Source organism: Galeopterus variegatus, unplaced genomic scaffold (genome assembly GCF_000696425.1).
Source record: "Galeopterus variegatus unplaced genomic scaffold, G_variegatus-3.0.2 Scaffold1108, whole genome shotgun sequence".
Taxonomy (NCBI): domain Eukaryota; kingdom Metazoa; phylum Chordata; class Mammalia; order Dermoptera; family Cynocephalidae; genus Galeopterus; species Galeopterus variegatus.
Genome location: NW_007727219.1, coordinates 51,911 through 60,838, shown reverse-complemented (window position 1 = coordinate 60,838; position 8,928 = coordinate 51,911).

The following is an 8,928-nucleotide window of genomic DNA, read 5'->3' as shown; positions in this document are numbered from 1 at the left end:
GCCGCGCTTCCCAAGCGGCGCACTATCCAGTGCGCCACTGGGCCGGCCCTCTATTATCTTTTAATTCTATCTTTCCATGAACTTTTTGAAGTACTCTCATATGTTTAAGTGGATAAACCATAAAATGTTTTTCAATTGTCTATGAGGAGAGGGCAGGAATAAACTGGAGGGGACATGGATGGAAGCTATACTTCTTTGAATGTATCTTGGGTTTTTAATCTTGACTTTGGAACCGTGAGAACACTTGACATTATTGTAATACTAAAATTTTATATTTAGTATTATAAAAGTAATCATATTGCTTTTATTTTATTTTATAAAAGCAATATCATTACTCTTTAAAGTAATCACAAAAATTGAGAGTAAAGTGAAACAAATGAACATCAATATGGGTCTAGTAGATACAAAAAGACAAAATATTGCATATGACTTTAAAACATAGTCATTTGACTGCACGTTCTTGAAGGGATATGCCTTTAGGACAAAAAGAAGTGGGGGAAACTCAGACTGTTTTCAGTAATTGTGCTGTTGGTAGAGAACATGTATGGTTCTGAGATATTGAAGGTACAGTATGAAATAATGCATATGAGTAATTATGTTCATATCATTGAGAAGTGGAATTTTTCAGCATGGGAGAAAGGAGATACAGATGTAAAATTAATAAGGTTAAGTAAAATCTATGGTTCTGATTTTGAGTTGGAAACACCATTATGAACTCATGAGCATTTTATCTTTTTAAAAATCATGTTTCTTAGCTCGGTCCACTGAAAACGACGACCAATCCAATAGCAATGAACATCCTAAGGACCTAGAATTTGATTTCTAAATACTATTTCCCACTGTAAAGAACCAGACCTCCTTGGAGAAATGGTTGGTTTTAGGTCTTGGAAATAAAATGTTCAAGAGGAACCTGTTATGGACTGAATGTCTGTGTCTTCCAAAACTGATATGTTGAAGATCTAACATCCAATGGGATGGTATTTAGAGATGGGCCTTTGGGAGGTAATTAGAATTAGATGAGGTCTTGAGGGTGGGAACTTCATGATGGGATTAGTGCCCTCATAAAAAGAGTAAGAAATTATCTCTTTTTTTCTTTCTCTCTCTCCATAGTTTGAAAGTCCAAAGACAGAGAAAAGTGCCTTTTTGTAGCATGTTCAGGGTGACAAAAAGAATAAGGAAGGGATACAGGTAATGTTGGGGCCAGTAGTTCCTGAAGGTAGGAATTTTGTATCTTTGTATCTCCATTTCCTGGATGGACCCCAGTGGATGCTCTATGATGAAAGTTAAAGCAGATGACAGAGGAATGAGAGAATCATCTGATTCTCATGTTTCACTGTTTTAAACAATACCGATGATCTCCACCCTAAACAAATATGAGTGAGAGGAAATTGACCCCAATGTGGCTGAGGAGGTAGTCTTAGAATTGAGTCAGGCTAAATAATATCTGTTCGCCTAGTCCAGATAAATCACAGCCCAAAGTACCGTGAGTATTGCAGGAATGGATGCTGAATTGTACCCAGCAACTCTCCAGGAGGTGTGAAGCCTGGGAGAGGGGCCAGAAAATGTCTGCAGAAATGCTGTCTGCTGCTCCAAATGAGGAAAAAATGGATTCTGAGAGTGAATGACCAGACTGCTTGATGGTTAATCCTGGTGCAAGTTGAGGACGGAGGGATGGTATGGAAGTCCCTCCCAGAGACCCCACACCTGGCAGAAGACAGGAGCATAGAGACACAGTTGGTAGATTTGTAGCTGGAGATGATACCCAACAATCCTTCTTCCAGGAAATGTGTCTTAAACCTGGGGAATGCTTTAGGCAAAAGATATTCATAAAATGTCATTTATAATGGCCACAACCTAAGAGTTCCACTCTAGGGGAATCAAATCAGCTGTAGCATATCCATCCACACAATGGAACAGTAGGTAGCTATTTAAAAAGGTGGCAAAGATATGCATGACATAATGCTATGTAAAAAAAGCAAAACACAATTTCATTTTTATAATATGATTACATTTCTAGTATCAAAAATTCAACCCATGAATAGAATGAAAGACTTGAAAGGAATTCAGTAACATGTTAACATCAAGATCTAAAAAGATAAGCACTCAGCACCCTGGAAGAATGAGAAGAAACTGGAAAATGTAATCTAAAATTCTGAGATTCTCAAAGTCCACCCATAAGGAAAGAAAGGAGAGATATGGCTTAACAACAACTCTTGTGGGAGACAGGGACAGAGACACAGACAGACAGAGAGAGAGAGAAGATCTAAAAAGATAAGCACTCAGCACCCTGGAAGAATGAGAAGAAACTGGAAAATGTAATTTAAAATTCTGAGATTCTCAAAGTCCACCCATAAGGAAAGAAAGGAGAGATATGGCTTAACAACAACGCTTGTGGGAGACAGGGACAGAGACACAGACAGACAGAGAGAGAGAGAGAAGAAGAAAAACCTGAAGATGCTCGATTCAGCCCAGACTTTTAAACACTGTCAAAAAAGCTGATGCCTGTGGTCCAGAACAGTGTCCCCAAACCTCTGTTGTCATGGGCTGCCTCCACGGTGTTTTGCGGTGACTGGAAACTCCAGGTAAGACCAATATGCTTGTTGAAAATAGGAGGCATGCAAACCTAAAAGCCGATCTACTACCTTTAAAGCATTTGGCAGTGTGTGCCTACAGGTCGCCTCCCTTGCCACCAGTGGTGTGTGTGCCCTCTCTTGGGAAACAGGGGCCTGACCCAGGGAGGTGATCTTTGCTCCTCTCTGCCACACTGGACCAGTCCCAGGGCCTTGTGTTCATTGAGGGGCTGCATTCCAAGAAGAGAGTAACAGGTTAGAAAGTGTCCTGAGACTACCCTGGAAAAGAGAGGCTCAAACCCTGAGCTATGGCCAACAGTGGAAGGACCTGGAGATGTTTTGCCTGGAATGGAGAGACTTATGGGAGTTTGAGAGTCATCTCTAAGTATCTGAAGGGCTGTTGTCCTGGACTCAGGGAAGACTCAGAGGGCAGAGCTAGAACCATAAGTAAGGGAGGCACTTTCTAGACAACTTCTAGGTCTGTGATCTTGAGCTGGTCACCGACTAACAGAATCTGGTCACTTCACCCTTCCAAACCTGAGGCTCTTCATCAGGAAAACTGGGGAAGGGACCTACCTTTTGCAGAAGGTTAAACAGACTGGGCACATCTGGGCTCCAGGGCTCCACCCCCCTCCTGGGTGACCCTTACAGAGGGATGGCATGGCACTGAGGGGAGAGCACTGGGACAGAGTCACCCGAGCTCTGCTGCCAATTTGCTGTGTGCTCAGAGAGCTTTGATTTCCTTATCTGTGACACAACAGGTGGGCTGGGCTGACCCACAGGCTGCACCTGGCCCACAGATGGGTTTTGCTTTGCCTGGACAACATTCAACAACTGTTTTCTATTTTTATATGCACACATACAGATTTCTGTGTTCTCTGAAAAACTCAGAAGCTCTGGCAACCCCAGGCCTGCCTTTCTGCATGGCAACAACCAGCTGGCCCTGAGAAGCACCTGCCCCTTTAGGAAGGGCTAGAGTCACCCAGGCAGTGCAGGGTCCAGCCCTCGCTTGGCCAGAAGCACCTCCCTGGACCAGCAGGATGCACTGGGAAAGCCTCAGGTGATAAGGTTCCCTGAGCCACCCCATGATGTGCCTTCCTGGGCTGCTCACCACTGCATCCCAGTGCCCAGCAGGGCACTGGCACCTGGTGGAGGCCTCTGGAGGTTTCTGGAATACATGAAGTAGTCAGGCCTTGGGCAGGATCTGGGGCAATGGACAGGGTGAAACGTGGCCGCTGACCTCACAGTGCCTAGGCTGTCGGGCTGGCAAAGTGCACACTGTGTAGACATTACAGCAAGTTAGCACAGCAGTCTGGGAAGTGCAGAGCATGTGCCAGAGCCTCAGAGACCCACTCTGGAGCAGAGGTACAGAGAAGGGCAGACTGTGGGTGAGGTAGCCATATGATTTGTCACACAAACCAGGACACAGAGTGAATGATGCCAGGACAGCAGGTATAAATGGGACTGTCCCAGAAACCTGAGATGAGTAGCCACTATACATGTAAGTTGCAAGAACTTTAAAATGGGTTCATACTTTTAGACCCAACAATCCTTCTTCCAGGAAATGTGTCTTAAACCTGGGGAATGCTTTAGGCAAAAGATATTCATAAAATGTCATTTATAATGGCCACAACCTAAGAGTTCCACTCTAGGGGAATCAAATCAGCTGTAGCATATCCATCCACACAATGGAACAGTAGGTAGCTATTTAAAAAGGTGGCAAAGATATGCATGACATAATGCTATGTAAAAAAAGCAAAACACAATTTCATTTTTATAATATGATTACATTTCTAGTATCAAAAAGTCAACCCATGAATAGAATGAAAGACTTGAAAGGAATTCAGTAACATGTTAACAGTGGTGGTTTTGGGGGGTCGGGACTTTTTTTTTCCTTGCACCTTTTTTGTATTTTTTGAACTTTCTTTAACGTTCATGTGTTTCATGGGAAAAAATCATTTGCTGGATGGCAAGAAGCAGCCTGGTGAAGGCCAGGTAGCCTCAGGTGGACAGAGCCTGTGATGAGCTCTGCCTACCCAGTGTGGCTGCACAAAGCTCCTTGGTGAGGCTGGCAGTTGACTGTTTTTTATCCTCTTGAAAGTGAACAGGGCAGTGTGGTAGTCAGAATAATGGTCCACCCAAATGTCCATGTCTTATTCCCCTGATCCTGTGATTAAGTTACTTTATGTGTCAAGTCACTTTGCAGATGTGATTAAGGACCTTGAGATGGGGAGAGAATCCTGGATGATCTGGGTGGGTCCATCCTAATTATATTAGTTTTTAAACATGGAAGAGGAGGCCCAAGGGTGAGTCAGAAAATGCAACTGAGTAGGACTCCACCAGCCACTACTGGCTCTGAAGATGGAGGAAGGGGCCACCAACCAATGGACTGGTTGGTTTCTAGAAGCTGGGAACTGCTCTGACTTTATAGACAGCAAGAAAATGGGGACCTCAGTACCACAACCACAAGGAGCTGAATTCTGCCAGCAACCCGAATAAGCAGGGAAGATTCTCCCCCAGACCCTGCACCTCAGGGAGGCAGTTTGCCAACACCTTGATTTTAGTCTGGTGAGGTCTGTACTGGACTTCTGATCTATAGAACAGTGAGATAAAAAATGTGTGTCATTTTAAGCCACTAAATTTGTGGTAATTTGTTATGGTAGCTGTAGAAAACTAATACAGACATGGACATAGCATGGCTGGGAGTCAGGACATGGGGTCCAGGCCTGGTTCCACCATCAGGTGCCTGCATGTCCGTAGTGAGCCCTTGGTTCTTGGGGATCCTTCAGTGCGGGGCAGGGGTGATCTCTTAGCCCCTTCTAGCTCCTACCCCCTGTTTTGCATGCGTACTTTATTAGCCATGAAATTTGAAAAGAAAGAGAGTTTTTCCTGCTACAAAGCACAGGACACCTAGCCTCATTCACCAGATGGGCTGTCTGGGGTGTGGGTTGGGGTAAGGGGACATTGGACACTGGAGCCCAAGGCCTCCCTGCCCTCAAGCTGCCAAGTTAGGGACACCTAGCCTCATTCACCGGATGGGCTGTCTGGGGTGTGGGTTGGGTAAGGGGACATTGGACACTGGAGCCCAAGGCTTCCCTGTCCTCAAGCTGCCAGGTTAGGGACACACACTCTGACCACATTGCATTCTCTGCACCTGCACTTCAAAGGGAGGTCAGCATTTTCTGGCTGGATGTTCCCAGACTGTCCCATGATTTGCTGGCAGCCCTGAGCATGGGGCTGGGGGGACAAGCAGAGGCTTGGGGCAGGCAGGTTTCCACTGGGTCAGCAGAGTTCCTGAAAGAGGCCTGCTGGGGCCTAACAGCCTCATCTTACCGTCCTCCTAGACCCTTTGCTGGGGCACTGAGTGAGAAGGTGGCCTGGTGTGGCTCTCTGCGGGGTGTGACTGGGGCCTCCCTGGCCCCAGAAGCTGCTGCTCTGTGCTGTGCCACAGCCTCCCACCCAGCACTTTGATCTGGTGCAGACAGGCCCCCAGGAACTCCCTGTCTGTTCCTGTCACTGGGCCTGAGCCAGCTGGAATGTGGGAGGCCTGCCTGGCTTAGGGTTCCCCACCCTGTCCGAGCTTCACACATCATCCTGGGGTTCCCTGTGTGGGAGCTTGGGCCCCTTCTCAGAGCAAAATCCCCCCAGAAGTTCAGCCTCAGTTTCCCCATCCATCAAATGGAGATAGTAAATAGCACCTGCCTCAGAGGGTTGTTAAATGATGATAAAATCAGAATATTTCTAATGAGGACTTAATATACCAGTGCCTGGTGTATTATAAAGAGGTGTTCAGTAAATGTCAACTTTTTTTATTATTAACTACCATGTTAACAAAATCATTAAGTCATTGTGAGGACTTGGGCAATTCACTTTTCTCCCCAGGCCTCTGTTTACATGTCTAACAAGAATGATTGAACTTGGTGATCTCTGGACTCCTGCCTCTTCCCAAGATTCCGGGTTGCCTCAGTTTTCCCACCTTCTCCTACTCTATGGATATGCATCAAGCACAGGCTGATGCCCAGGACAGAGCCCTGATGAGATAGCAGTACCTGGGGGCTGGTTCCTGATCCACAGCCTGCTGCCTGGGGGCCTCAACTAAAAAATGGGGCTGGCAGAATTTTAGACTCTCCTGTGCCTGCCTCTGCCTGTCTCCTCAAGGTACCCAGCAGGCTTGGCCAGGATGGCAGCTGAAAAATGGGGAAGTCTGAGGAGGCGATCACAGCCATGCTGACATACAGATCGGGGCCTGGTGCAACCTGGGTCAGCTTTCACCATAATCTCCACCTCTGCCCTCATCTTCTCTAAGGTAAAGTCCCAGCACTGTGGTGGCCAGGTCCACCCCCATCCTGTGCCTGTTCTTGGATTCACACATACCCGTCCTTGGGTGTCCCAACAAAGCATCATGCCTTTCATTCTTTTTGTCTTCCCATGCACTGTTCATCTTGCCTGGGATGCATCCCCCGATCCCTCTCCAAGAGGTCCCCTCCTCTGGAAAGCTCCCCTTTGACCCCCTACTCTCCCCTCTGTCTGGACAGGTTAGATGCTTCTTCCAAACTCCCACACTTCTCTTGTATTCTCCTGCATTTACCCACCTCTCTAAAGAATATTAGCTCCTCGAAGGCAAGGGACACCATCACTTTCTCTCTGTTCATAGCAGTTAGCCTGGAGCCTGCCACAAAGTAGGAGTCAGAAACGTCTGTCAAGTAAACAAGTGAACAGAGAACATTGCATGAATAAATGAGTGAATAAACTAATCAGTGTCAGTGTGTGTGGGTGTACGTCAGTGGCAGAGGCCATCGGGGAACAGCTAAGGAAATTGCCTGCCCTGGCTGTGCAGCCACCAGTGTAGGGACAGGCCAGCTCTGTGGGTCCAGGTAAACAGCAATCCTGGACATGGCAGTCCAATGGGTCAGGCCCTTACTCGGGACAGAATACCAGGAGATGGGGTCTGAGGCTGGGGAAATGCTGAGCCTGATTCATCATCTGCAAAAAAGGCAAGAATAATAATCTCAGCCTGGGAGATTTGTCGTGAAAGTTAAGTGAAATAGTAGTATCTGCACAGAGCCTGGCACGGGCCTGGAGTTCCATAAATAGCAGCTTACTTGGGATTCCAAACCTACACTGGTTTTCATTTTATAAAAGTGATGTAAAGTTTCTTTGGCCAGGAATTAAGTTCTTTTTTAAAAGAAAAAGATCAAGTTACTAAGCACACAGGTGGTCTGCACTTATGTGGAAATAGGGTGACAGTGGCACATGACAGTGAAGGTTTGGGGACACCTCTGTGCCCAGAGTCTGCCAGCTTCTTGTGCAATATATAAAGGTTCAGTTGTTCCATAGCCTCTGCTTACACGCGATGCTCCCAACCGGCTTTAATTTGGCGCTAAACTGCTCTCATCACACTCCAGTTCAGAGTAAAACTTTTGGGAAAGCAATTTGAAATTCTTTCTCCAAATTTAAAATAAGCATATGTCATTTGACCCAGCAGTAGGACCTCTAAAATTTGTTATGTAGATCCTCTGTGGATTCCTAGAAATAGTGAAAATGGGCATGCAAACACCATGGGATCCAGGGAGTGGAGTTTCCCTCAAAGGGTTGCAAGTGCTGGGTCTGGCCTAGTGGACGGGGAGTATTTGTCAAATCTGACTGGGCTGGTGAGGACCCATGAAACTCATCATCACTGAATCTCAGGCTAATGGTCCAGACTGTTAGGTGGTATCGTGGACTTGGGCGACCAGGAAGGCTGTGGGAGCTGGGGCGGAGGTCCGTGGTGGTGACCTGCCTGCATTCTCTCACCCTTTCCATTTGGTGCAATCCATCCCGGGACCGATTTCCAGCTGCCGGTGCCTCTGTCTGCTTGCCTGGGAGTCTTTCTGGACACTGAAGGCCATTCTGCCGGCCTATGAGCTGGAAGCCCCAGGGAATTAATGACCCGTGGGAGCAGCCTTCCCTCACTGACAAAGGGGGGCTAGTGGGTGAATACTCCAGCTCCCCAACCCCGTGGGGTCCTCACTTTTTTCAGAGCTCCCCGTGGAATTTCAGTTGTCCACAATGGAGACCTGCTTGATAATATGCTCTTTATAGCTTCCTTCCCTCCCTGTCCCAGTTCTCCACCCCTGTGATGGGTTCGGTTGTGTCTCCCAAAACTTATACAATGAATTATTAACCCCGGTACCTCAGAGTGTGACCTTATTTGGTAACAGGATTGTTGCAGGTATAATTTGTTAAGTTAAAGTTAAGATGATGTCATGAACGTGGGCCTTGGTGCATAAGACTACTGTACTTTTAAAAGGAGGGTCTGGACTCAGAGACATGCACACAGGGAGAACAGCATGTGATGATGAAGGCAGGCATTGGGGTG